We start from the raw sequence: 26,028 nt of genomic DNA on the forward strand, positions 1-26,028 counted from the left end.
CGGCAGGTTGGCTTTATCAGCAGTTTCAACGGCAGAGCTTGAGCTCATACAAGGTGTCTGGCCGTGATAAAGAAGAAGCCTCCCCGTCGGGGAATCGAACCCCGGTCTTCCGCGTGACAGGCGGAGATACTGTCCACTATACTAACGAGGACTGGTGGTTACTGCAGTGTCCCTGAGCGGTACGGCACCGTATGCTCAACCGTTGAGAAGTCAAGAATACTGGACATGCGGTCATCTGGTGATGGGGCAGATTCTTATTACATTTGCTCCTTCCTCTAATGGAAATGGCTGTATTATTGTTTTAACAAAAAAAGACAAAAAGCTGGGTGGGAGGAGCGTGCACCAGACATTACCCTTGCTGAGCATGGTGGCATGTGTGTGGTAGCACATTGTCCCAACGTCTCATGGTTACAGCTCGAGTTTCTCTTCATTCACGCATAAATCTTTCGCCTTTTACTAAAGATTTCCGTGGAGGGGAACATTTGCGAGTTACTGGTATTTTTGGATGCTCTGCTCACAGCAGAGCTACATGCGTTTGTTCAAAAACAGAGGACTTTTGGCAGCTTGCTCCGCAGAACTGCAGCAGGTTGGGCCAGCGTTCGAGAGTGGCCCAACGGTTCGGCCGTTTTGTCCATGTCTGGAGCTGGGTGGTCGTCAAACCATCACCACTTTCCCAGTTCACAACTTCAAATCTTGGGTCAGCAGCATGATTGTAAGGTTTACCAATCACAAAAGGGTAGTGGTGGGAGCAACAAAGCCTTTCAAAGCTTTCAACTGATTGCTTTGCAAATTGATTAACTGTTTTGACGCATTCGGAAGGCCACACTGGTGACGCATTCGGAAGGCCCCTGCTGGTCAGACTGGAAATGCAACAGTGGAAATGCCACAAAAACTCAGGCCAAACATGCATAAAACAACCTTTTACAAACCCATTGCAAGCGCTTTCTTGAAGGTAAAATCTTTCAAATGGAATTAGCTAACCACCCTCAGGTGAGTCTTGAACGGCAGGTTGGCTTTATCAGCAGTTTCAACGGCAGAGCTTGAGCTCATACAAGGTGTCTGGCCGTGATAAAGAAGAAGCCTCCCCGTCGGGGAACCGAACCCCTGTCTTCCGCGTGACAGGCGGAGATACTGTCCACTATACTAACGAGGACTGGTGGTTACAGCAGTGTCCCTGAGCGGTACGGCACCGTATGCTCAACCGTTGAGAAGTCAAGAATACTGGACATGCGGTCATCTGGTGATGGGGCAGATTCTTATTACATTTGCTCCTTCCTCTAATGGAAATGGCTGTATTATTGTTTTAACAAAAAAGACAAAAAGCTGGGTGGGAGGAGCGTGCACCAGACATTACCCTTGCTGAGCATGGTGGCATGTGTGTGGTAGCACATTGTCCCAACGTCTCATGGTTACAGCTCGAGTTTCTGTTCATTCACGCATAAATCATTCGCCTTTTACTAAAGATTTCCGTGGAGGGGAACATTTGCGAGTTACTGGTATTTTTGGATGCTCTGCTCACAGCAGAGCTACATGCGTTTGTTCAAAAACAGAGGACTTTTGGCGGCTTGCTCCGCAGAACTGCAGCAGGTTGGGCCAGCGTTCGAGAGTGGCCCAACGGTTCGGCCGTTTTGTCCATGTCTGGAGCTGGGTGGTCGTCAAACCATCACCACTTTCCCAGTTCACAACTTCAAATCTTGGGTCAGCAGCATGATTGTAAGGTTTACCAATCACAAAAGGGTAGTGGTGGGAGCAACAAAGCCTTTCAAAGCTTTCAACTGATTGCTTTGCAAATTGATTAACTGTTTTGACGCATTCGGAAGGCCACACTGGTGACGCATTCGGAAGGCCCCTGCTGGTCAGACTGGAAATGCAACAGTGGAAATGCCACAAAAACTCAGGCCAAACATGCATAAAACAACCTTTTACAAACCCATTGCAAGCGCTTTCTTGAAGGTAAAATCTTTCAAATGGAATTAGCTATTAGCAGGTGAGTCTTGAACGGCAGGTTGGCTTTATCAGCAGTTTCAACGGCAGAGCTTGAGCTCATACAAGGTGTCTGGCCGTGATAAAGAAGAAGCCTCCCCGTCGGGGAATCGAACCCCGGTCTTCCGCGTGACAGGCGGAGATACTGTCCACTATACTAACGAGGACTGGTGGTTACTGCAGTGTCCCTGAGCGGTACGGCACCGTATGCTCAACCGTTGAGAAGTCAAGAATACTGGACATGCGGTCATCTGGTGATGGGGCAGATTCTTATTACATTTGCTCCTTCCTCTAATGGAAATGGCTGTATTATTGTTTTAACAAAAAAGACAAAAAGCTGGGTGGGAGGAGCGTGCACCAGACATTACCCTTGCTGAGCATGGTGGCATGTGTGTGGTAGCACATTGTCCCAACGTCTCATGGTTACAGCTCGAGTTTCTCTTCATTCACGCATAAATCTTTCGCCTTTTACTAAAGATTTCCGTGGAGGGGAACATTTGCGAGTTACTGGTATTTTTGGATGCTCTGCTCACAGCAGAGCTACATGCGTTTGTTCAAAAACAGAGGACTTTTGGCGGCTTGCTCCGCAGAACTGCAGCAGGTTGGGCCAGCGTTCGAGAGTGGCCCAACGGTTCGGCCGTTTTGTCCATGTCTGGAGCTGGGTGGTCGTCAAACCATCACCACTTTCCCAGTTCACAACTTCAAATCTTGGGTCAGCAGCATGATTGTAAGGTTTACCAATCACAAAAGGGTAGTGGTGGGAGCAACAAAGCCTTTTAAAGCTTTTAACTGATTGCTTTGCAAATTGATTAACTGTTTTGACGCATTCGGAAGGCCACACTGGTGACGCATTCGGAAGGCCCCTGCTGGTCAGACTGGAAATGCAACAGTGGAAATGCCACAAAAACTCAGGCCAAACATGCATAAAACAACCTTTTACAAACCCATTGCAAGCGCTTTCTTGAAGGTAAAATCTTTCAAATGGAATTAGCTAACCACCCTCAGGTGAGTCTTGAACGGCAGGTTGGCTTTATCAGCAGTTTCAACGGCAGAGCTTGAGCTCATACAAGGTGTCTGGCCGTGATAAAGAAGAAGCCTCCCCGTCGGGGAATCGAACCCCGGTCTTCCGCGTGACAGGCGGAGATACTGTCCACTATACTAACGAGGACTGGTGGTTACTGCAGTGTCCCTGAGCGGTACGGCACCGTATGCTCAACCGTTGAGAAGTCAAGAATACTGGACATGCGGTCATCTGGTGATGGGGCAGATTCTTATTACATTTGCTCCTTCCTCTAATGGAAATGGCTGTATTATTGTTTTAACAAAAAAGACAAAAAGCTGGGTGGGAGGAGCGTGCACCAGACATTACCCTTGCTGAGCATGGTGGCATGTGTGTGGTAGCACATTGTCCCAACGTCTCATGGTTAAAGCTCGAGTTTCTCTTCATTCACGCATAAATCTTTCGCCTTTTACTAAAGATTTCCGTGGAGGGGAACATTTGCGAGTTACTGGTATTTTTGGATGCTCTGCTCACAGCAGAGCTACATGCGTTTGTTCAAAAACAGAGGACTTTTGGCGGCTTGCTCCGCAGAACTGCAGCAGGTTGGGCCAGCGTTCGAGAGTGGCCCAACGGTTCGGCCGTTTTGTCCATGTCTGGAGCTGGGTGGTCGTCAAACCATCACCACTTTCCCAGTTCACAACTTCAAATCTTGGGTCAGCAGCATGATTGTAAGGTTTACCAATCACAAAAGGGTAGTGGTGGGAGCAACAAAGCCTTTCAAAGCTTTCAACTGATTGCTTTGCAAATTGATTAACTGTTTTGACGCATTCGGAAGGCCACACTGGTGACGCATTCGGAAGGCCCCTGCTGGTCAGACTGGAAATGCAACAGTGGAAATGCCACAAAAACTCAGGCCAAACATGCATAAAACAACCTTTTACAAACCCATTGCAAGCGCTTTCTTGAAGGTAAAATCTTTCAAATGGAATTAGCTAACCACCCTCAGGTGAGTCTTGAACGGCAGGTTGGCTTTATCAGCAGTTTCAACGGCAGAGCTTGAGCTCATACAAGGTGTCTGGCCGTGATAAAGAAGAAGCCTCCCCGTCGGGGAATCGAACCCCGGTCTTCCGCGTGACAGGCGGAGATACTGTCCACTATACTAACGAGGACTGGTGGTTACTGCAGTGTCCCTGAGCGGTACGGCACCGTATGCTCAACCGTTGAGAAGTCAAGAATACTGGACATGCGGTCATCTGGTGATGGGGCAGATTCTTATTACATTTGCTCCTTCCTCTAATGGAAATGGCTGTATTATTGTTTTAACAAAAAAGACAAAAAGCTGGGTGGGAGGAGCGTGCACCAGACATTACCCTTGCTGAGCATGGTGGCACATGTGTGGTAGCACATTGTCCCAACGTCTCATGGTTACAGCTCGAGTTTCTCTTCATTCACGCATAAATCTTTCGCCTTTTACTAAAGATTTCCGTGGAGGGGAACATTTGCGAGTTACTGGTATTTTTGGATGCTCTGCTCACAGCAGAGCTACATGCGTTTGTTCAAAAACAGAGGACTTTTGGCGGCTTGCTCCGCAGAACTGCAGCAGGTTGGGCCAGCGTTCGAGAGTGGCCCAACGGTTCGGCCGTTTTGTCCATGTCTGGAGCTGGGTGGTCGTCAAACCATCACCACTTTCCCAGTTCACAACTTCAAATCTTGGGTCAGCAGCATGATTGTAAGGTTTACCAATCACAAAAGGGTAGTGGTGGGAGCAACAAAGCCTTTTAAAGCTTTTAACTGATTGCTTTGCAAATTGATTAACTGTTTTGACGCATTCGGAAGGCCACACTGGTGACGCATTCGGAAGGCCCCTGCTGGTCAGACTGGAAATGCAACAGTGGAAATGCCACAAAAACTCAGGCCAAACATGCATAAAACAACCTTTTACAAACCCATTGCAAGCGCTTTCTTGAAGGTAAAATCTTTCAAATGGAATTAGCTAACCACCCTCAGGTGAGTCTTGAACGGCAGGTTGGCTTTATCAGCAGTTTCAACGGCAGAGCTTGAGCTCATACAAGGTGTCTGGCCGTGATAAAGAAGAAGCCTCCCCGTCGGGGAATCGAACCCCGGTCTTCCGCGTGACAGGCGGAGATACTGTCCACTATACTAACGAGGACTGGTGGTTACTGCAGTGTCCCTGAGCGGTACGGCACCGTATGCTCAACCGTTGAGAAGTCAAGAATACTGGACATGCGGTCATCTGGTGATGGGGCAGATTCTTATTACATTTGCTCCTTCCTCTAATGGAAATGGCTGTATTATTGTTTTAACAAAAAAGACAAAAAGCTGGGTGGGAGGAGCGTGCACCAGACATTACCCTTGCTGAGCATGGTGGCATGTGTGTGGTAGCACATTGTCCCAACGTCTCATGGTTAAAGCTCGAGTTTCTCTTCATTCACGCATAAATCTTTCGCCTTTTACTAAAGATTTCCGTGGAGGGGAACATTTGCGAGTTACTGGTATTTTTGGATGCTCTGCTCACAGCAGAGCTACATGCGTTTGTTCAAAAACAGAGGACTTTTGGCGGCTTGCTCCGCAGAACTGCAGCAGGTTGGGCCAGCGTTCGAGAGTGGCCCAACGGTTCGGCCGTTTTGTCCATGTCTGGAGCTGGGTGGTCGTCAAACCATCACCACTTTCCCAGTTCACAACTTCAAATCTTGGGTCAGCAGCATGATTGTAAGGTTTACCAATCACAAAAGGGTAGTGGTGGGAGCAACAAAGCCTTTCAAAGCTTTCAACTGATTGCTTTGCAAATTGATTAACTGTTTTGACGCATTCGGAAGGCCACACTGGTGACGCATTCGGAAGGCCCCTGCTGGTCAGACTGGAAATGCAACAGTGGAAATGCCACAAAAACTCAGGCCAAACATGCATAAAACAACCTTTTACAAACCCATTGCAAGCGCTTTCTTGAAGGTAAAATCTTTCAAATGGAATTAGCTAACCACCCTCAGGTGAGTCTTGAACGGCAGGTTGGCTTTATCAGCAGTTTCAACGGCAGAGCTTGAGCTCATACAAGGTGTCTGGCCGTGATAAAGAAGAAGCCTCCCCGTCGGGGAATCGAACCCCGGTCTTACGCGTGACAGGCGGAGATACTGTCCACTATACTAACGAGGACTGGTGGTTACTGCAGTGTCCCTGAGCGGTACGGCACCGTATGCTCAACCGTTGAGAAGTCAAGAATACTGGACATGCGGTCATCTGGTGATGGGGCAGATTCTTATTACATTTGCTCCTTCCTCTAATGGAAATGGCTGTATTATTGTTTTAACAAAAAAGACAAAAAGCTGGGTGGGAGGAGCGTGCACCAGACATTACCCTTGCTGAGCATGGTGGCATGTGTGTGGTAGCACATTGTCCCAACGTCTCATGGTTACAGCTCGAGTTTCTCTTCATTCACGCATAAATCTTTCGCCTTTTACTAAAGATTTCCGTGGAGGGGAACATTTGCGAGTTACTGGTATTTTTGGATGCTCTGCTCACAGCAGAGCTACATGCGTTTGTTCAAAAACAGAGGACTTTTGGCGGCTTGCTCCGCAGAACTGCAGCAGGTTGGGCCAGCGTTCGAGAGTGGCCCAACGGTTCGGCCGTTTTGTCCATGTCTGGAGCTGGGTGGTCGTCAAACCATCACCACTTTCCCAGTTCACAACTTCAAATCTTGGGTCAGCAGCATGATTGTAAGGTTTAGCAATCACAAAAGGGTAGTGGTGGGAGCAACAAAGCCTTTCAAAGCTTTCAACTGATTGCTTTGCAAATTGATTAACTGTTTTGACGGATTCGGAAGGCCACACTGGTGACGCATTCGGAAGGCCCCTGCTGGTCAGACTGGAAATGCAACAGTGGAAATGCCACAAAAACTCAGGCCAAACATGCATAAAACAACCTTTTACAAACCCATTGCAAGCGCTTTCTTGAAGGTAAAATCTTTCAAATGGAATTAGCTAACCACCCTCAGGTGAGTCTTGAACGGCAGGTTGGCTTTATCAGCAGTTTCAACGGCAGAGCTTGAGCTCATACAAGGTGTCTGGCCGTGATAAAGAAGAAGCCTCCCCGTCGGGGAATCGAACCCCGGTCTTCCGCGTGACAGGCGGAGATACTGTCCACTATACTAACGAGGACTGGTGGTTACTGCAGTGTCCCTGAGCGGTACGGCACCGTATGCTCAACCGTTGAGAAGTCAAGAATACTGGACATGCGGTCATCTGGTGATGGGGCAGATTCTTATTACATTTGCTCCTTCCTCTAATGGAAATGGCTGTATTATTGTTTTAACAAAAAAGACAAAAAGCTGGGTGGGAGGAGCGTGCACCAGACATTACCCTTGCTGAGCATGGTGGCATGTGTGTGGTAGCACATTGTCCCAACGTCTCATGGTTACAGCTCGAGTTTCTCTTCATTCACGCATAAATCTTTCGCCTTTTACTAAAGATTTCCGTGGAGGGGAACATTTGCGAGTTACTGGTATTTTTGGATGCTCTGCTCACAGCAGAGCTACATGCGTTTGTTCAAAAACAGAGGACTTTTGGCGGCTTGCTCCGCAGAACTGCAGCAGGTTGGGCCAGCGTTCGAGAGTGGCCCAACGGTTCGGCCGTTTTGTCCATGTCTGGAGCTGGGTGGTCGTCAAACCATCACCACTTTCCCAGTTCACAACTTCAAATCTTGGGTCAGCAGCATGATTGTAAGGTTTACCAATCACAAAAGGGTAGTGGTGGGAGCAACAAAGCCTTTCAAAGCTTTCAACTGATTGCTTTGCAAATTGATTAACTGTTTTGACGCATTCGGAAGGCCACACTGGTGACGCATTCGGAAGGCCCCTGCTGGTCAGACTGGAAATGCAACAGTGGAAATGCCACAAAAACTCAGGCCAAACATGCATAAAACAACCTTTTACAAACCCATTGCAAGCGCTTTCTTGAAGGTAAAATCTTTCAAATGGAATTAGCTAACCACCCTCAGGTGAGTCTTGAACGGCAGGTTGGCTTTATCAGCAGTTTCAACGGCAGAGCTTGAGCTCATACAAGGTGTCTGGCCGTGATAAAGAAGAAGCCTCCCCGTCGGGGAACCGAACCCCGGTCTTCCGCGTGACAGGCGGAGATACTGTCCACTATACTAACGAGGACTGGTGGTTACAGCAGTGTCCCTGAGCGGTACGGCACCGTATGCTCAACCGTTGAGAAGTCAAGAATACTGGACATGCGGTCATCTGGTGATGGGGCAGATTCTTATTACATTTGCTCCTTCCTCTAATGGAAATGGCTGTATTATTGTTTTAACAAAAAAGACAAAAAGCTGGGTGGGAGGAGCGTGCACCAGACATTACCCTTGCTGAGCATGGTGGCATGTGTGTGGTAGCACATTGTCCCAACGTCTCATGGTTACAGCTCGAGTTTCTCTTCATTCACGCATAAATCTTTCGCCTTTTACTAAAGATTTCCGTGGAGGGGAACATTTGCGAGTTACTGGTATTTTTGGATGCTCTGCTCACAGCAGAGCTACATGCGTTTGTTCAAAAACAGAGGACTTTTGGCGGCTTGCTCCGCAGAACTGCAGCAGCTTGGGCCAGCGTTCGAGAGTGGCCCAACGGTTCGGCCGTTTTGTCCATGTCTGGAGCTGGGTGGTCGTCAAACCATCACCACTTTCCCAGTTCACAACTTCAAATCTTGGGTCAGCAGCATGATTGTAAGGTTTAGCAATCACAAAAGGGTAGTGGTGGGAGCAACAAAGCCTTTCAAAGCTTTCAACTGATTGCTTTGCAAATTGATTAACTGTTTTGACGGATTCGGAAGGCCACACTGGTCAGACTGGAAATGCAACAGTGGAAATGCCACAAAAACTCAGGCCAAACATGCATAAAACAACCTTTTACAAACCCATTGCAAGCGCTTTCTTGAAGGTAAAATCTTTCAAATGGAATTAGCTAACCACCCTCAGGTGAGTCTTGAACGGCAGGTTGGCTTTATCAGCAGTTTCAACGGCAGAGCTTGAGCTCATACAAGGTGTCTGGCCGTGATAAAGAAGAAGCCTCCCCGTCGGGGAATCGAACCCCGGTCTTCCGCGTGACAGGCGGAGATACTGTCCACTATACTAACGAGGACTGGTGGTTACTGCAGTGTCCCTGAGCGGTACGGCACCGTATGCTCAACCGTTGAGAAGTCAAGAATACTGGACATGCGGTCATCTGGTGATGGGGCAGATTCTTATTACATTTGCTCCTTCCTCTAATGGAAATGGCTGTATTATTGTTTTAACAAAAAAGACAAAAAGCTGGGTGGGAGGAGCGTGCACCAGACATTACCCTTGCTGAGCATGGTGGCATGTGTGTGGTAGCACATTGTCCCAACGTCTCATGGTTACAGCTCGAGTTTCTCTTCATTCACGCATAAATCTTTCGCCTTTTACTAAAGATTTCCGTGGAGGGGAACATTTGTGAGTTACTGGTATTTTTGGATGCTCTGCTCACAGCAGAGCTACATGCGTTTGTTCAAAAACAGAGGACTTTTGGCGGCTTGCTCCGCAGAACTGCAGCAGGTTGGGCCAGCGTTCGAGAGTGGCCCAACGGTTCGGCCGTTTTGTCCATGTCTGGAGCTGGGTGGTCGTCAAACCATCACCACTTTCCCAGTTCACAACTTCAAATCTTGGGTCAGCAGCATGATTGTAAGGTTTACCAATCACAAAAGGGTAGTGGTGGGAGCAACAAAGCCTTTCAAAGCTTTCAACTGATTGCTTTGCAAATTGATTAACTGTTTTGACGCATTCGGAAGGCCACACTGGTGACGCATTCGGAAGGCCCCTGCTGGTCAGACTGGAAATGCAACAGTGGAAATGCCACAAAAACTCAGGCCAAACATGCATAAAACAACCTTTTACAAACCCATTGCAAGCGCTTTCTTGAAGGTAAAATCTTTCAAATGGAATTAGCTAACCACCCTCAGGTGAGTCTTGAACGGCAGGTTGGCTTTATCAGCAGTTTCAACGGCAGAGCTTGAGCTCATACAAGGTGTCTGGCCGTGATAAAGAAGAAGCCTCCCCGTCGGGGAACCGAACCCCGGTCTTCCGCGTGACAGGCGGAGATACTGTCCACTATACTAACGAGGACTGGTGGTTACAGCAGTGTCCCTGAGCGGTACGGCACCGTATGCTCAACCGTTGAGAAGTCAAGAATACTGGACATGCGGTCATCTGGTGATGGGGCAGATTCTTATTACATTTGCTCCTTCCTCTAATGGAAATGGCTGTATTATTGTTTTAACAAAAAAGACAAAAAGCTGGGTGGGAGGAGCGTGCACCAGACATTACCCTTGCTGAGCATGGTGGCATGTGTGTGGTAGCACATTGTCCCAACGTCTCATGGTTACAGCTCGAGTTTCTCTTCATTCACGCATAAATCTTTCGCCTTTTACTAAAGATTTCCGTGGAGGGGAACATTTGCGAGTTACTGGTATTTTTGGATGCTCTGCTCACAGCAGAGCTACATGCGTTTGTTCAAAAACAGAGGACTTTTGGCGGCTTGCTCCGCAGAACTGCAGCAGGTTGGGCCAGCGTTCGAGAGTGGCCCAACGGTTCGGCCGTTTTGTCCATGTCTGGAGCTGGGTGGTCGTCAAACCATCACCACTTTCCCAGTTCACAACTTCAAATCTTGGGTCAGCAGCATGATTGTAAGGTTTACCAATCACAAAAGGGTAGTGGTGGGAGCAACAAAGCCTTTCAAAGCTTTCAACTGATTGCTTTGCAAATTGATTAACTGTTTTGACGCATTCGGAAGGCCACACTGGTGACGCATTCGGAAGGCCCCTGCTGGTCAGACTGGAAATGCAACAGTGGAAATGCCACAAAAACTCAGGCCAAACATGCATAAAACAACCTTTTACAAACCCATTGCAAGCGCTTTCTTGAAGGTAAAATCTTTCAAATGGAATTAGCTAACCACCCTCAGGTGAGTCTTGAACGGCAGGTTGGCTTTATCAGCAGTTTCAACGGCAGAGCTTGAGCTCATACAAGGTGTCTGGCCGTGATAAAGAAGAAGCCTCCCCATCGGGGAATCGAACCCCGGTCTTCCGCGTGACAGGCGTAGATACTGTCCACTATACTAACGAGGACTGGTGGTTAATGCAGTGTCCCTGAGCGGTACGGCACCGTATGCTCAACCGTTGAGAAGTCAAGAATACTGGACATGCGGTCATCTGGTGATGGGGCAGATTCTTATTACATTTGCTCCTTCCTCTAATGGAAATGGCTGTATTATTGTTTTAACAAAAAAGACAAAAAGCTGGGTGGGAGGAGCGTGCACCAGACATTACCCTTGCTGAGCATGGTGGCATGTGTGTGGTAGCACATTGTCCCAACGTCTCATGGTTACAGCTCGAGTTTCTCTTCATTCACGCATAAATCTTTCGCCTTTTACTAAAGATTTCCGTGGAGGGGAACATTTGCGAGTTACTGGTATTTTTGGATGCTCTGCTCACAGCAGAGCTACATGCGTTTGTTCAAAAACAGAGGACTTTTGGCGGCTTGCTCCGCAGAACTGCAACAGGTTGGGCCAGCGTTCGAGAGTGGCCCAACGGTTCGGCCGTTTTGTCCATGTCTGGAGCTGGGTGGTCGTCAAACCATCACCACTTTCCCAGTTCACAACTTCAAATCTTGGGTCAGCAGCATGATTGTAAGGTTTACCAATCACAAAAGGGTAGTGGTGGGAGCAACAAAGCCTTTCAAAGCTTTCAACTGATTGCTTTGCAAATTGATTAACTGTTTTGACGCATTCGGAAGGCCACACTGGTGACGCATTCGGAAGGCCCCTGCTGGTCAGACTGGAAATGCAACAGTGGAAATGCCACAAAAACTCAGGCCAAACATGCATAAAACAACCTTTTACAAACCCATTGCAAGCGCTTTCTTGAAGGTAAAATCTTTCAAATGGAATTAGCTAACCACCCTCAGGTGAGTCTTGAACGGCAGGTTGGCTTTATCAGCAGTTTCAACGGCAGAGCTTGAGCTCATACAAGGTGTCTGGCCGTGATAAAGAAGAAGCCTCCCCGTCGGGGAACCGAACCCCGGTCTTCCGCGTGACAGGCGGAGATACTGTCCACTATACTAACGAGGACTGGTGGTTACAGCAGTGTCCCTGAGCGGTACGGCACCGTATGCTCAACCGTTGAGAAGTCAAGAATACTGGACATGCGGTCATCTGGTGATGGGGCAGATTCTTATTACATTTGCTCCTTCCTCTAATGGAAATGGCTGTATTATTGTTTTAACAAAAAAGACAAAAAGCTGGGTGGGAGGAGCGTGCACCAGACATTACCCTTGCTGAGCATGGTGGCATGTGTGTGGTAGCACATTGTCCCAACGTCTCATGGTTACAGCTCGAGTTTCTCTTCATTCACGCATAAATCTTTCGCCTTTTACTAAAGATTTCCGTGGAGGGGAACATTTGCGAGTTACTGGTATTTTTGGATGCTCTGCTCACAGCAGAGCTACATGCGTTTGTTCAAAAACAGAGGACTTTTGGCGGCTTGCTCCGCAGAACTGCAGCAGGTTGGGCCAGCGTTCGAGAGTGGCCCAACGGTTCGGCCGTTTTGTCCATGTCTGGAGCTGGGTGGTCGTCAAACCATCACCACTTTCCCAGTTCACAACTTCAAATCTTGGGTCAGCAGCATGATTGTAAGGTTTACCAATCACAAAAGGGTAGTGGTGGGAGCAACAAAGCCTTTCAAAGCTTTCAACTGATTGCTTTGCAAATTGATTAACTGTTTTGACGCATTCGGAAGGCCACACTGGTGACGCATTCGGAAGGCCCCTGCTGGTCAGACTGGAAATGCAACAGTGGAAATGCCACAAAAACTCAGGCCAAACATGCATAAAACAACCTTTTACAAACCCATTGCAAGCGCTTTCTTGAAGGTAAAATCTTTCAAATGGAATTAGCTAACCACCCTCAGGTGAGTCTTGAACGGCAGGTTGGCTTTATCAGCAGTTTCAACGGCAGAGCTTGAGCTCATACAAGGTGTCTGGCCGTGATAAAGAAGAAGCCTCCCCGTCGGGGAATCGAACCCCGGTCTTCCGCGTGACAGGCGGAGATACTGTCCACTATACTAACGAGGACTGGTGGTTACTGCAGTGTCCCTGAGCGGTACGGTACCGTATGCTCAACCGTTGAGAAGTCAAGAATACTGGACATGCGGTCATCTGGTGATGGGGCAGATTCTTATTACATTTGCTCCTTCCTCTAATGGAAATGGCTGTATTATTGTTTTAACAAAAAAGACAAAAAGCTGGGTGGGAGGAGCGTGCACCAGACATTACCCTTGCTGAGCATGGTGGCATGTGTGTGGTAGCACATTGTCCCAACGTCTCATGGTTACAGCTCGAGTTTCTCTTCATTCACGCATAAATCTTTCGCCTTTTACTAAAGATTTCCGTGGAGGGGAACATTTGCGAGTTACTGGTATTTTTGGATGCTCTGCTCACAGCAGAGCTACATGCGTTTGTTCAAAAACAGAGGACTTTTGGCGGCTTGCTCCGCAGAACTGCAGCAGGTTGGGCCAGCGTTCGAGAGTGGCCCAACGGTTCGGCCGTTTTGTCCATGTCTGGAGCTGGGTGGTCGTCAAACCATCACCACTTTCCCAGTTCACAACTTCAAATCTTGGGTCAGCAGCATGATTGTAAGGTTTACCAATCACAAAAGGGTAGTGGTGGGAGCAACAAAGCCTTTTAAAGCTTTTAACCGTATGCTCAACCGTTGAGATGTCAAGAATACTGGACATGCGGTCATCTGGTGATGGGGCAGATTCTTATTACATTTGCTCCTTCCTCTAATGGAAATGGCTGTATTATTGTTTTAACAAAAAAGACAAAAAGCTGGGTGGGAGGAGCGTGCATCAGACATTACCCTTGCTGAGCATGGTGGCATGTGTGTGGTAGCACATTGTCCCAACGTCTCATGGTTACAGCTCGAGTTTCTCTTCATTCACGCATAAATCTTTCGCCTTTTACTAAAGATTTCCGTGGAGGGGAACATTTGCGAGTTACTGGTATTTTTGGATGCTCTGCTCACAGCAGAGCTACATGCGTTTGTTCAAAAACAGAGGACTTTTGGCGGCTTGCGCCGCAGAACTGCAGCAGGTTGGGCCAGCGTTCGAGAGTGGCCCAACGGTTCGGCCGTTTTGTCCATGTCTGGAGCTGGGTGGTCGTCAAACCATCACCACTTTCCCAGTTCACAACTTCAAATCTTGGGTCAGCAGCATGATTGTAAGGTTTACCAATCACAAAAGGGTAGTGGTGGGAGCAACAAAGCCTTTCAAAGCTTTCAACTGATTGCTTTGCAAATTGATTAACTGTTTTGACGCATTCGGAAGGCCACACTGGTGACGCATTCGGAAGGCCCCTGCTGGTCAGACTGGAAATGCAACAGTGGAAATGCCACAAAAACTCAGGCCAAACATGCATAAAACAACCTTTTACAAACCCATTGCAAGCGCTTTCTTGAAGGTAAAATCTTTCAAATGGAATTAGCTAACCACCCTCAGGTGAGTCTTGAACGGCAGGTTGGCTTTATCAGCAGTTTCAACGGCAGAGCTTGAGCTCATACAAGGTGTCTGGCCGTGATAAAGAAGAAGCCTCCCCGTCGGGGAATCGAACCCCGGTCTTCCGCGTGACAGGCGGAGATACTGTCCACTATACTAACGAGGACTGGTGGTTACTGCAGTGTCCCTGAGCGGTACGGTACCGTATGCTCAACCGTTGAGAAGTCAAGAATACTGGACATGCGGTCATCTGGTGATGGGGCAGATTCTTATTGATTTGTAACATTTGCGAGTTACTGGTATTTTTGGATGCTCTGCTCACAGCAGAGCTACATGCGTTTGTTCAAAAACAGAGGACTTTTGGCGGCTTGCGCCGCAGAACTGCAGCAGGTTGGGCCAGCGTTCGAGAGTGGCCCAACGGTTCGGCCGTTTTGTCCATGTCTGGAGCTGGGTGGTCGTCAAACCATCACCACTTTCCCAGTTCACAACTTCAAATCTTGGGTCAGCAGCATGATTGTAAGGTTTACCAATCACAAAAGGGTAGTGGTGGGAGCAACAAAGCCTTTCAAAGCTTTCAACTGATTGCTTTGCAAATTGATTAACTGTTTTGACGCATTCGGAAGGCCACACTGGTGACGCATTCGGAAGGCCCCTGCTGGTCAGACTGGAAATGCAACAGTGGAAATGCCACAAAAACTCAGGCCAAACATGCATAAAACAACCTTTTACAAACCCATTGCAAGCGCTTTCTTGAAGGTAAAATCTTTCAAATGGAATTAGCTAACCACCCTCAGGTGAGTCTTGAACGGCAGGTTGGCTTTATCAGCAGTTTCAACGGCAGAGCTTGAGCTCATACAAGGTGTCTGGCCGTGATAAAGAAGAAGCCTCCCCGTCGGGGAATCGAACCCCGGTCTTCCGCGTGACAGGCGGAGATACTGTCCACTATACTAACGAGGACTGGTGGTTACTGCAGTGTCCCTGAGCGGTACGGCACCGTATGCTCAACCGTTGAGAAGTCAAGAATACTGGACATGCGGTCATCTGGTGATGGGGCAGATTCTTATTACATTTGCTCCTTCCTCTAATGGAAATGGCTGTATTATTGTTTTAACAAAAAAAGACAAAAAGCTGGGTGGGAGGAGCGTGCACCAGACATTACCCTTGCTGAGCATGGTGGCATGTGTGTGCTAGCACATTGTCCCAACGTCTCATGGTTACAGCTCGAGTTTCTCTTCATTCACGCATAAATCTTTCGCCTTTTACTAAAGATTTCCGTGGAGGGGAACATTTGCGAGTTACTGGTATTTTTGGATGCTCTGCTCACAGCAGAGCTACATGCGTTTGTTCAAAAACAGAGGACTTTTGGCAGCTTGCTCCGCAGAACTGCAGCAGGTTGGGCCAGCGTTCGAGAGTGGCCCAACGGTTCGGCCGTTTTGTCCATGTCTGGAGCTGGGTGGTCGTCAAACCATCACCACTTTCCCAGTTCACAACTTCAAATCTTGGGTCAGCAGCATGATTGTAAGGTTTACCAATCACAAAAGGGTAGTGGTGGGAGCAACAAAGCCTTTCAAAGCTTTCAACTGATTGCTTTGCAAATTGATTAACTGTTTTGACGCATTCGGAAGGCCACACTGGTGACGCATTCGGAAGGCCCCTGCTGGTCAGACTGGAAATGCAACAGTGGAAATGCCACAAAAACTCAGGCCAAACATGCATAAAACAACCTTTTACAAACCCATTGCAAGCGCTTTCTTGAAGGTAAAATCTTTCAAATGGAATTAGCTAACCACCCTCAGGTGAGTCTTGAACGGCAGGTTGGCTTTATCAGCAGTTTCAACGGCAGAGCTTGAGCTCATACAAGGTGTCTGGCCGTGATAAAGAAGAAGCCTCCCCGTCGGGGAACCGAACCCCGGTCTTCCGCGTGACAGGCGGAGATACTGTCCACTATACTAACGAGGACTGGTGGTTACAGCAGTGTCCCTGAGCGGTACGGCACCGTATGCTCAACCGTTGAGAAGTCAAGAATACTGGACATGCGGTCATCTGGTGATGGGGCAGATTCTTATTACATTTGCTCCTTCCTCTAATGGAAATGGCTGTATTATTGTTTTAACAAAAAAGACAAAAAGCTGGGTGGGAGGAGCGTGCACCAGACATTACCCTTGCTGAGCATGGTGGCATGTGTGTGGTAGCACATTGTCCCAACGTCTCATGGTTACAGCTCGAGTTTCTGTTCATTCACGCATAAATCATTCGCCTTTTACTAAAGATTTCCGTGGAGGGGAACATTTGCGAGTTACTGGTATTTTTGGATGCTCTGCTCACAGCAGAGCTACATGCGTTTGTTCAAAAACAGAGGACTTTTGGCGGCTTGCTCCGCAGAACTGCAGCAGGTTGGGCCAGCGTTCGAGAGTGGCCCAACGGTTCGGCCGTTTTGTCCATGTCTGGAGCTGGGTGGTCGTCAAACCATCACCACTTTCCCAGTTCACAACTTCAAATCTTGGGTCAGCAGCATGATTGTAAGGTTTACCAATCACAAAAGGGTAGTGGTGGGAGCAACAAAGCCTTTCAAAGCTTTCAACTGATTGCTTTGCAAATTGATTAACTGTTTTGACGCATTCGGAAGGCCACACTGGTGACGCATTCGGAAGGCCCCTGCTGGTCAGACTGGAAATGCAACAGTGGAAATGCCACAAAAACTCAGGCCAAACATGCATAAAACAACCTTTTACAAACCCATTGCAAGCGCTTTCTTGAAGGTAAAATCTTTCAAATGGAATTAGCTATTAGCAGGTGAGTCTTGAACGGCAGGTTGGCTTTATCAGCAGTTTCAACGGCAGAGCTTGAGCTCATACAAGGTGTCTGGCCGTGATAAAGAAGAAGCCTCCCCGTCGGGGAATCGAACCCCGGTCTTCCGCGTGACAGGCGGAGATACTGTCCACTATACTAACGAGGACTGGTGGTTACTGCAGTGTCCCTGAGCGGTACGGCACCGTATGCTCAACCGTTGAGAAGTCAAGAATACTGGACATGCGGTCATCTGGTGATGGGGCAGATTCTTATTACATTTGCTCCTTCCTCTAATGGAAATGGCTGTATTATTGTTTTAACAAAAAAGACAAAAAGCTGGGTGGGAGGAGCGTGCACCAGACATTACCCTTGCTGAGCATGGTGGCATGTGTGTGGTAGCACATTGTCCCAACGTCTCATGGTTAAAGCTCGAGTTTCTCTTCATTCACGCATAAATCTTTCGCCTTTTACTAAAGATTTCCGTGGAGGGGAACATTTGCGAGTTACTGGTATTTTTGGATGCTCTGCTCACAGCAGAGCTACATGCGTTTGTTCAAAAACAGAGGACTTTTGGCGGCTTGCTCCGCAGAACTGCAGCAGGTTGGGCCAGCGTTCGAGAGTGGCCCAACGGTTCGGCCGTTTTGTCCATGTCTGGAGCTGGGTGGTCGTCAAACCATCACCACTTTCCCAGTTCACAACTTCAAATCTTGGGTCAGCAGCATGATTGTAAGGTTTACCAATCACAAAAGGGTAGTGGTGGGAGCAACAAAGCCTTTTAAAGCTTTTAACTGATTGCTTTGCAAATTGATTAACTGTTTTGACGCATTCGGAAGGCCACACTGGTGACGCATTCGGAAGGCCCCTGCTGGTCAGACTGGAAATGCAACAGTGGAAATGCCACAAAAACTCAGGCCAAACATGCATAAAACAACCTTTTACAAACCCATTGCAAGCGCTTTCTTGAAGGTAAAATCTTTCAAATGGAATTAGCTAACCACCCTCAGGTGAGTCTTGAACGGCAGGTTGGCTTTATCAGCAGTTTCAACGGCAGAGCTTGAGCTCATACAAGGTGTCTGGCCGTGATAAAGAAGAAGCCTCCCCGTCGGGGAATCGAACCCCGGTCTTACGAGTGACAGGCGGAGATACTGTCCACTATACTAACGAGGACTGGTGGTTACTGCAGTGTCCCTGAGCGGTACGGCACTGTATGCTCAACCGTTGAGAAGTCAAGAATACTGGACATGCGGTCATCTGGTGATGGGGCAGATTCTTATTACATTTGCTCCTTCCTCTAATGGAAATGGCTGTATTATTGTTTTAACAAAAAAGACAAAAAGCTGGGTGGGAGGAGCGTGCACCAGACATTACCCTTGCTGAGCATGGTGGCATGTGTGTGGTAGCACATTGTCCCAACGTCTCATGGTTAAAGCTCGAGTTTCTCTTCATTCACGCATAAATCTTTCGCCTTTTACTAAAGATTTCCGTGGAGGGGAACATTTGCGAGTTACTGGTATTTTTGGATGCTCTGCTCACAGCAGAGCTACATGCGTTTGTTCAAAAACAGAGGACTTTTGGCGGCTTGCTCTGCAGAACTGCAGCAGGTTGGGCCAGCGTTCGAGAGTGGCCCAACGGTTCGGCCGTTTTGTCCATGTCTGGAGCTGGGTGGTCGTCAAACCATCACCACTTTCCCAGTTCACAACTTCAAATCTTGGGTCAGCAGCATGATTGTAAGGTTTACCAATCACAAAAGGGTAGTGGTGGGAGCAACAAAGCCTTTTAAAGCTTTTAACTGATTGCTTTGCAAATTGATTAACTGTTTTGACGCATTCGGAAGGCCACACTGGTGACGCATTCGGAAGGCCCCTGCTGGTCAGACTGGAAATGCAACAGTGGAAATGCCACAAAAACTCAGGCCAAACATGCATAAAACAACCTTTTACAAACCCATTGCAAGCGCTTTCTTGAAGGTAAAATCTTTCAAATGGAATTAGCTAACCACCCTCAGGTGAGTCTTGAACGGCAGGTTGGCTTTATCAGCAGTTTCAACGGCAGAGCTTGAGCTCATACAAGGTGTCTGGCCGTGATAAAGAAGAAGCCTCCCCGTCGGGGAATCGAACCCCGGTCTTACGAGTGACAGGCGGAGATACTGTCCACTATACTAACGAGGACTGGTGGTTACTGCAGTGTCCCTGAGCGGTACGGCACTGTATGCTCAACCGTTGAGAAGTCAAGAATACTGGACATGCGGTCATCTGGTGATGGGGCAGATTCTTATTACATTTGCTCCTTCCTCTAATGGAAATGGCTGTATTATTGTTTTAACAAAAAAGACAAAAAGCTGGGTGGGAGGAGCGTGCACCAGACATTACCCTTGCTGAGCATGGTGGCATGTGTGTGGTAGCACATTGTCCCAACGTCTCATGGTTAAAGCTCGAGTTTCTCTTCATTCACGCATAAATCTTTCGCCTTTTACTAAAGATTTCCGTGGAGGGGAACATTTGCGAGTTACTGGTATTTTTGGATGCTCTGCTCACAGCAGAGCTACATGCGTTTGTTCAAAAACAGAGGACTTTTGGCGGCTTGCTCTGCAGAACTGCAGCAGGTTGGGCCAGCGTTCGAGAGTGGCCCAACGGTTCGGCCGTTTTGTCCATGTCTGGAGCTGGGTGGTCGTCAAACCATCACCACTTTCCCAGTTCACAACTTCAAATCTTGGGTCAGCAGCATGATTGTAAGGTTTACCAATCACAAAAGGGTAGTGGTGGGAGCAACAAAGCCTTTCAAAGCTTTCAACTGATTGCTTTGCAAATTGATTAACTGTTTTGACGCATTCGGAAGGCCACACTGGTGACGCATTCGGAAGGCCCCTGCTGGTCAGACTGGAAATGCAACAGTGGAAATGCCACAAAAACTCAGGCCAAACATGCATAAAACAACCTTTTACAAACCCATTGCAAGCGCTTTCTTGAAGGTAAAATCTTTCAAATGGAATTAGCTAACCACCCTCAGGTGAGTCTTGAACGGCAGGTTGGCTTTATCAGCAGTTTCAACGGCAGAGCTTGAGCTCATACAAGGTGTCTGGCCGTGATAAAGGAGAAGCCTCCCCGTCGGGGAATCGAACCCCGGTCTTCCGCGTGACAGGCGGAGATACTGTCCACTATACTAACGAGGACTGGTGGTTACTGCAGTGTCCCTGAGCGGTACGGCACCGTATGCTCAACCGTTGAGAAGTCAAGAATACTGGACATGCGGTCATCTGGTGATGGGGCAGATTCTTATTACATTTGCTCCTTCCTCTAATGGAAATGGCTGTATTATTGTTTTAACAAAAAAGACAAAAAGCTGGGTGGGAGGAGCGTGCACCAGACATTACCCTTGCTGAGCATGGTGGCATGTGTGTGGTAGCACATTGTCCCAACGTCTCATGGTTACAGCTCGAGTTTCTCTTCATTCACGCATAAATCTTTCGCCTTTTACTAAAGATTTCCGTGGAGGGGAACATTTGCGAGTTACTGGTATTTTTGGATGCTCTGCTCACAGCAGAGCTACATGCGTTTGTTCAAAAACAGAGAACTTTTGGCGGCTTGCTCCGCAGAACTGCAGCAGGTTGGGCCAGCGTTCGAGAGTGGCCCAACGGTTCGGCCGTTTTGTCCATGTCTGGAGCTGGGTGGTCGTCAAACCATCACCACTTTCCCAGTTCACAACTTCAAATCTTGGGTCAGCAGCATGATTGTAAGGTTTAGCAATCACAAAAGGGTAGTGGTGGGAGCAACAAAGCCTTTCAAAGCTTTCAACTGATTGCTTTGCAAATTGATTAACTGTTTTGACGGATTCGGAAGGCCACACTGGTGACGCATTCGGAAGGCCCCTGCTGGTCAGACTGGAAATGCAACAGTGGAAATGCCACAAAAACTCAGGCCAAACATGCATAAAACAACCTTTTACAAACCCATTGCAAGCGCTTTCTTGAAGGTAAAATCTTTCAAATGGAATTAGCTAACCACCCTCAGGTGAGTCTTGAACGGCAGGTTGGCTTTATCAGCAGTTTCAACGGCAGAGCTTGAGCTCATACAAGGTGTCTGGCCGTGATAAAGAAGAAGCCTCCCCGTCGGGGAATCGAACCCCGGTCTTACGCGTGACAGGCGGAGATACTGTCCACTATACTAACGAGGACTGGTGGTTACTGCAGTGTCCCTGAGCGGTACGGCACCGTATGCTCAACCGTTGAGAAGTCAAGAATACTGGACATGCGGTCATCTGGTGATGGGGCAGATTCTTATTACATTTGCTCCTTCCTCTAATGGAAATGGCTGTATTATTGTTTTAACAAAAAAGACAAAAAGCTGGGTGGGAGGAGCGTGCACCAGACATTACCCTTGCTGAGCATGGTGGCATGTGTGTGGTAGCACATTGTCCCAACGTCTCATGGTTACAGCTCGAGTTTCTCTTCATTCACGCATAAATCTTTCGCCTTTTACTAAAGATTTCCGTGGAGGGGAACATTTGCGAGTTACTGGTATTTTTGGATGCTCTGCTCACAGCAGAGCTACATGCGTTTGTTCAAAAACAGAGGACTTTTGGCGGCTTGCTCCGCAGAACTGCAGCAGGTTGGGCCAGCGTTCGAGAGTGGCCCAACGGTTCGGCCGTTTTGTCCATGTCTGGAGCTGGGTGGTCGTCAAACCATCACCACTTTCCCAGTTCACAACTTCAAATCTTGGGTCAGCAGCATGATTGTAAGGTTTAGCAATCACAAAAGGGTAGTGGTGGGAGCAACAAAGCCTTTCAAAGCTTTCAACTGATTGCTTTGCAAATTGATTAACTGTTTTGACGGATTCGGAAGGCCACACTGGTGACGCATTCGGAAGGCCCCTGCTGGTCAGACTGGAAATGCAACAGTGGAAATGCCACAAAAACTCAGGCCAAACATGCATAAAACAACCTTTTACAAACCCATTGCAAGCGCTTTCTTGAAGGTAAAATCTTTCAAATGGAATTAGCTAACCACCCTCAGGTGAGTCTTGAACGGCAGGTTGGCTTTATCAGCAGTTTCAACGGCAGAGCTTGAGCTCATACAAGGTGTCTGGCCGTGATAAAGAAGAAGCCTCCCCGTCGGGGAATCGAACCCCGGTCTTCCGCGTGACAGGCGGAGATACTGTCCACTATACTAACGAGGACTGGTGGTTACTGCAGTGTCCCTGAGCGGTACGGCACCGTATGCTCAACCGTTGAGAAGTCAAGAATACTGGACATGCGGTCATCTGGTGATGGGGCAGATTCTTATTACATTTGCTCCTTCCTCTAATGGAAATGGCTGTATTATTGTTTTAACAAAAAAGACAAAAAGCTGGGTGGGAGGAGCGTGCACCAGACATTACCCTTGCTGAGCATGGTGGCATGTGTGTGGTAGCACATTGTCCCAACGTCTCATGGTTACAGCTCGAGTTTCTCTTCATTCACGCATAAATCTTTCGCCTTTTACTAAAGATTTCCGTGGAGGGGAACATTTGCGAGTTACTGGTATTTTTGGATGCTCTGCTCACAGCAGAGCTACATGCGTTTGTTCAAAAACAGAGGACTTTTGGCGGCTTGCTCCGCAGAACTGCAGCAGGTTGGGCCAGCGTTCGAGAGTGGCCCAACGGTTCGGCCGTTTTGTCCATGTCTGGAGCTGGGTGGTCGTCAAACCATCACCACTTTCCCAGTTCACAACTTCAAATCTTGGGTCAGCAGCATGATTGTAAGGTTTACCAATCACAAAAGGGTAGTGGTGGGAGCAACAAAGCCTTTCAAAGCTTTCAACTGATTGCTTTGCAAATTGATTAACTGTTTTGACGCATTCGGAAGGCCACACTGGTGACGCATTCGGAAGGCCCCTGCTGGTCAGACTGGAAATGCAACAGTGGAAATGCCACAAAAACTCAGGCCAAACATGCATAAAACAACCTTTTACAAACCCATTGCAAGCGCTTTCTTGAAGGTAAAATCTTTCAAATGGAATTAGCTAACCACCCTCAGGTGAGTCTTGAACGGCAGGTTGGCTTTATCAGCAGTTTCAACGGCAGAGCTTGAGCTCATACAAGGTGTCTGGCCGTGATAAAGAAGAAGCCTCCCCGTCGGGGAACCGAACCCCGGTCTTCCGCGTGACAGGCGGAGATACTGTCCACTATACTAACGAGGACTGGTGGTTACAGCAGTGTCCCTGAGCGGTACGGCACCGTATGCTCAACCGTTGAGAAGTCAAGAATACTGGACATGCGGTCATCTGGTGATGGGGCAGATTCTTATTACATTTGCTCCTTCCTCTAATGGAAATGGCTGTATTATTGTTTTAACAAAAAAGACAAAAAGCTGGGTGGGAGGAGCGTGCACCAGACATTACCCTTGCTGAGCATGGTGGCATGTGTGTGGTAGCACATTGTCCCAACGTCTCATGGTTACAGCTCGAGTTTCTCTTCATTCACGCATAAATCTTTCGCCTTTTACTAAAGATTTCCGTGGAGGGGAACATTTGCGAGTTACTGGTATTTTTGGATGCTCTGCTCACAGCAGAGCTACATGCGTTTGTTCAAAAACAGAGGACTTTTGGCGGCTTGCTCCGCAGAACTGCAGCAGCTTGGGCCAGCGTTCGAGAGTGGCCCAACGGTTCGGCCGTTTTGTCCATGTCTGGAGCTGGGTGGTCGTCAAACCATCACCACTTTCCCAGTTCACAACTTCAAATCTTGGGTCAGCAGCATGATTGTAAGGTTTAGCAATCACAAAAGGGTAGTGGTGGGAGCAACAAAGCCTTTCAAAGCTTTCAACTGATTGCTTTGCAAATTGATTAACTGTTTTGACGGATTCGGAAGGCCACACTGGTCAGACTGGAAATGCAACAGTGGAAATGCCACAAAAACTCAGGCCAAACATGCATAAAACAACCTTTTACAAACCCATTGCAAGCGCTTTCTTGAAGGTAAAATCTTTCAAATGGAATTAGCTAACCACCCTCAGGTGAGTCTTGAACGGCAGGTTGGCTTTATCAGCAGTTTCAACGGCAGAGCTTGAGCTCATACAAGGTGTCTGGCCGTGATAAAGAAGAAGCCTCCCCGTCGGGGAATCGAACCCCGGTCTTCCGCGTGACAGGCGGAGATACTGTCCACTATACTAACGAGGACTGGTGGTTACTGCAGTGTCCCTGAGCGGTACGGCACCGTATGCTCAACCGTTGAGAAGTCAAGAATACTGGACATGCGGTCATCTGGTGATGGGGCAGATTCTTATTACATTTGCTCCTTCCTCTAATGGAAATGGCTGTATTATTGTTTTAACAAAAAAGACAAAAAGCTGGGTGGGAGGAGCGTGCACCAGACATTACCCTTGCTGAGCATGGTGGCATGTGTGTGGTAGCACATTGTCCCAACGTCTCATGGTTACAGCTCGAGTTTCTCTTCATTCACGCATAAATCTTTCGCCTTTTACTAAAGATTTCCGTGGAGGGGAACATTTGTGAGTTACTGGTATTTTTGGATGCTCTGCTCACAGCAGAGCTACATGCGTTTGTTCAAAAACAGAGGACTTTTGGCGGCTTGCTCCGCAGAACTGCAGCAGGTTGGGCCAGCGTTCGAGAGTGGCCCAACGGTTTGGCCGTTTTGTCCATGTCTGGAGCTGGGTGGTCGTCAAACCATCACCACTTTCCCAGTTCACAACTTCAAATCTTGGGTCAGCAGCATGATTGTAAGGTTTACCAATCACAAAAGGGTAGTGGTGGGAGCAACAAAGCCTTTCAAAGCTTTCAACTGATTGCTTTGCAAATTGATTAACTGTTTTGACGCATTCGGAAGGCCACACTGGTGACGCATTCGGAAGGCCCCTGCTGGTCAGACTGGAAATGCAACAGTGGAAATGCCACAAAAACTCAGGCCAAACATGCATAAAACAACCTTTTACAAACCCATTGCAAGCGCTTTCTTGAAGGTAAAATCTTTCAAATGGAATTAGCTAACCACCCTCAGGTGAGTCTTGAACGGCAGGTTGGCTTTATCAGCAGTTTCAACGGCAGAGCTTGAGCTCATACAAGGTGTCTGGCCGTGATAAAGAAGAAGCCTCCCCGTCGGGGAACCGAACCCCGGTCTTCCGCGTGACAGGCGGAGATACTGTCCACTATACTAACGAGGACTGGTGGTTACAGCAGTGTCCCTGAGCGGTACGGCACCGTATGCTCAACCGTTGAGAAGTCAAGAATACTGGACATGCGGTCATCTGGTGATGGGGCAGATTCTTATTACATTTGCTCCTTCCTCTAATGGAAATGGCTGTATTATTGTTTTAACAAAAAAGACAAAAAGCTGGGTGGGAGGAGCGTGCACCAGACATTACCCTTGCTGAGCATGGTGGCATGTGTGTGGTAGCACATTGTCCCAACGTCTCATGGTTACAGCTCGAGTTTCTCTTCATTCACGCATAAATCTTTCGCCTTTTACTAAAGATTTCCGTGGAGGGGAACATTTGCGAGTTACTGGTATTTTTGGATGCTCTGCTCACAGCAGAGCTACATGCGTTTGTTCAAAAACAGAGGACTTTTGGCGGCTTGCTCCGCAGAACTGCAGCAGGTTGGGCCAGCGTTCGAGAGTGGCCCAACGGTTCGGCCGTTTTGTCCATGTCTGGAGCTGGGTGGTCGTCAAACCATCACCACTTTCCCAGTTCACAACT

At 48.0% G+C, this 26,028-nt stretch overlaps 28 non-coding genes across 28 annotated transcripts; 26 read left to right on the forward strand and 2 right to left on the reverse strand.

The window, feature by feature from the left end:
* Window positions 1-79: 79 nt before the first annotated feature.
* Window positions 80-151, reverse strand: trnad-guc (transfer RNA aspartic acid (anticodon GUC)). The gene has a single exon. It is a non-coding gene; the product is annotated as a tRNA-Asp (tRNA).
* Window positions 152-412: 261 nt separating this feature from the next.
* LOC130073178 (U5 spliceosomal RNA) lies at window positions 413-527 on the forward strand. Its single transcript, XR_008804218.1, has one exon. It is a non-coding gene; the product is annotated as a U5 spliceosomal RNA (small nuclear RNA).
* An 886-nt stretch (window positions 528-1,413) lies between these two features.
* LOC130079589 (U5 spliceosomal RNA) lies at window positions 1,414-1,528 on the forward strand. Its single transcript, XR_008806476.1, has one exon. It is a non-coding gene; the product is annotated as a U5 spliceosomal RNA (small nuclear RNA).
* Window positions 1,529-2,078: 550 nt separating this feature from the next.
* On the reverse strand, window positions 2,079-2,150 carry trnad-guc (transfer RNA aspartic acid (anticodon GUC)). The gene has a single exon. It is a non-coding gene; the product is annotated as a tRNA-Asp (tRNA).
* Window positions 2,151-2,410: 260 nt separating this feature from the next.
* Window positions 2,411-2,525, forward strand: LOC130073234 (U5 spliceosomal RNA). Its single transcript, XR_008804270.1, has one exon. It is a non-coding gene; the product is annotated as a U5 spliceosomal RNA (small nuclear RNA).
* Window positions 2,526-3,410: 885 nt separating this feature from the next.
* LOC130097009 (U5 spliceosomal RNA) lies at window positions 3,411-3,526 on the forward strand. The gene has a single exon (XR_008808254.1). It is a non-coding gene; the product is annotated as a U5 spliceosomal RNA (small nuclear RNA).
* An 886-nt stretch (window positions 3,527-4,412) lies between these two features.
* LOC130073338 (U5 spliceosomal RNA) lies at window positions 4,413-4,527 on the forward strand. Its single transcript, XR_008804336.1, has one exon. It is a non-coding gene; the product is annotated as a U5 spliceosomal RNA (small nuclear RNA).
* An 885-nt stretch (window positions 4,528-5,412) lies between these two features.
* Window positions 5,413-5,528, forward strand: LOC130097080 (U5 spliceosomal RNA). Its single transcript, XR_008808256.1, has one exon. It is a non-coding gene; the product is annotated as a U5 spliceosomal RNA (small nuclear RNA).
* Window positions 5,529-6,414: 886 nt separating this feature from the next.
* LOC130073393 (U5 spliceosomal RNA) lies at window positions 6,415-6,529 on the forward strand. The gene has a single exon (XR_008804341.1). It is a non-coding gene; the product is annotated as a U5 spliceosomal RNA (small nuclear RNA).
* An 886-nt stretch (window positions 6,530-7,415) lies between these two features.
* On the forward strand, window positions 7,416-7,530 carry LOC130073445 (U5 spliceosomal RNA). Its single transcript, XR_008804358.1, has one exon. It is a non-coding gene; the product is annotated as a U5 spliceosomal RNA (small nuclear RNA).
* Window positions 7,531-8,416: 886 nt separating this feature from the next.
* Window positions 8,417-8,531, forward strand: LOC130073487 (U5 spliceosomal RNA). The gene has a single exon (XR_008804362.1). It is a non-coding gene; the product is annotated as a U5 spliceosomal RNA (small nuclear RNA).
* An 859-nt stretch (window positions 8,532-9,390) lies between these two features.
* Window positions 9,391-9,506, forward strand: LOC130099378 (U5 spliceosomal RNA). Its single transcript, XR_008808381.1, has one exon. It is a non-coding gene; the product is annotated as a U5 spliceosomal RNA (small nuclear RNA).
* Window positions 9,507-10,392: 886 nt separating this feature from the next.
* On the forward strand, window positions 10,393-10,507 carry LOC130073588 (U5 spliceosomal RNA). Its single transcript, XR_008804378.1, has one exon. It is a non-coding gene; the product is annotated as a U5 spliceosomal RNA (small nuclear RNA).
* An 886-nt stretch (window positions 10,508-11,393) lies between these two features.
* LOC130073639 (U5 spliceosomal RNA) lies at window positions 11,394-11,508 on the forward strand. Its single transcript, XR_008804381.1, has one exon. It is a non-coding gene; the product is annotated as a U5 spliceosomal RNA (small nuclear RNA).
* An 886-nt stretch (window positions 11,509-12,394) lies between these two features.
* LOC130073685 (U5 spliceosomal RNA) lies at window positions 12,395-12,509 on the forward strand. The gene has a single exon (XR_008804384.1). It is a non-coding gene; the product is annotated as a U5 spliceosomal RNA (small nuclear RNA).
* An 886-nt stretch (window positions 12,510-13,395) lies between these two features.
* On the forward strand, window positions 13,396-13,510 carry LOC130073740 (U5 spliceosomal RNA). The gene has a single exon (XR_008804390.1). It is a non-coding gene; the product is annotated as a U5 spliceosomal RNA (small nuclear RNA).
* Window positions 13,511-13,981: 471 nt separating this feature from the next.
* Window positions 13,982-14,096, forward strand: LOC130073781 (U5 spliceosomal RNA). Its single transcript, XR_008804397.1, has one exon. It is a non-coding gene; the product is annotated as a U5 spliceosomal RNA (small nuclear RNA).
* Window positions 14,097-15,774: 1,678 nt separating this feature from the next.
* LOC130073866 (U5 spliceosomal RNA) lies at window positions 15,775-15,889 on the forward strand. The gene has a single exon (XR_008804398.1). It is a non-coding gene; the product is annotated as a U5 spliceosomal RNA (small nuclear RNA).
* Window positions 15,890-16,775: 886 nt separating this feature from the next.
* LOC130079640 (U5 spliceosomal RNA) lies at window positions 16,776-16,890 on the forward strand. The gene has a single exon (XR_008806479.1). It is a non-coding gene; the product is annotated as a U5 spliceosomal RNA (small nuclear RNA).
* An 881-nt stretch (window positions 16,891-17,771) lies between these two features.
* Window positions 17,772-17,887, forward strand: LOC130097116 (U5 spliceosomal RNA). Its single transcript, XR_008808259.1, has one exon. It is a non-coding gene; the product is annotated as a U5 spliceosomal RNA (small nuclear RNA).
* An 885-nt stretch (window positions 17,888-18,772) lies between these two features.
* Window positions 18,773-18,888, forward strand: LOC130097163 (U5 spliceosomal RNA). Its single transcript, XR_008808262.1, has one exon. It is a non-coding gene; the product is annotated as a U5 spliceosomal RNA (small nuclear RNA).
* Window positions 18,889-19,773: 885 nt separating this feature from the next.
* LOC130097204 (U5 spliceosomal RNA) lies at window positions 19,774-19,889 on the forward strand. Its single transcript, XR_008808271.1, has one exon. It is a non-coding gene; the product is annotated as a U5 spliceosomal RNA (small nuclear RNA).
* Window positions 19,890-20,775: 886 nt separating this feature from the next.
* Window positions 20,776-20,890, forward strand: LOC130073971 (U5 spliceosomal RNA). Its single transcript, XR_008804399.1, has one exon. It is a non-coding gene; the product is annotated as a U5 spliceosomal RNA (small nuclear RNA).
* Window positions 20,891-21,776: 886 nt separating this feature from the next.
* On the forward strand, window positions 21,777-21,891 carry LOC130074020 (U5 spliceosomal RNA). The gene has a single exon (XR_008804406.1). It is a non-coding gene; the product is annotated as a U5 spliceosomal RNA (small nuclear RNA).
* An 886-nt stretch (window positions 21,892-22,777) lies between these two features.
* LOC130074078 (U5 spliceosomal RNA) lies at window positions 22,778-22,892 on the forward strand. Its single transcript, XR_008804411.1, has one exon. It is a non-coding gene; the product is annotated as a U5 spliceosomal RNA (small nuclear RNA).
* Window positions 22,893-23,778: 886 nt separating this feature from the next.
* On the forward strand, window positions 23,779-23,893 carry LOC130074131 (U5 spliceosomal RNA). Its single transcript, XR_008804468.1, has one exon. It is a non-coding gene; the product is annotated as a U5 spliceosomal RNA (small nuclear RNA).
* Window positions 23,894-24,752: 859 nt separating this feature from the next.
* Window positions 24,753-24,868, forward strand: LOC130099431 (U5 spliceosomal RNA). Its single transcript, XR_008808389.1, has one exon. It is a non-coding gene; the product is annotated as a U5 spliceosomal RNA (small nuclear RNA).
* Window positions 24,869-25,754: 886 nt separating this feature from the next.
* On the forward strand, window positions 25,755-25,869 carry LOC130074342 (U5 spliceosomal RNA). Its single transcript, XR_008804672.1, has one exon. It is a non-coding gene; the product is annotated as a U5 spliceosomal RNA (small nuclear RNA).
* The last annotated feature ends 159 nt before the right edge of the window (window positions 25,870-26,028 follow it).

This window comes from Rhinichthys klamathensis, unplaced genomic scaffold, assembly GCF_029890125.1.
Source record: "Rhinichthys klamathensis goyatoka isolate OS25496 unplaced genomic scaffold, OSU_Roscu_1.1 h1tg000001l_1, whole genome shotgun sequence".
NCBI lineage: Eukaryota > Metazoa > Chordata > Actinopteri > Cypriniformes > Leuciscidae > Rhinichthys > Rhinichthys klamathensis.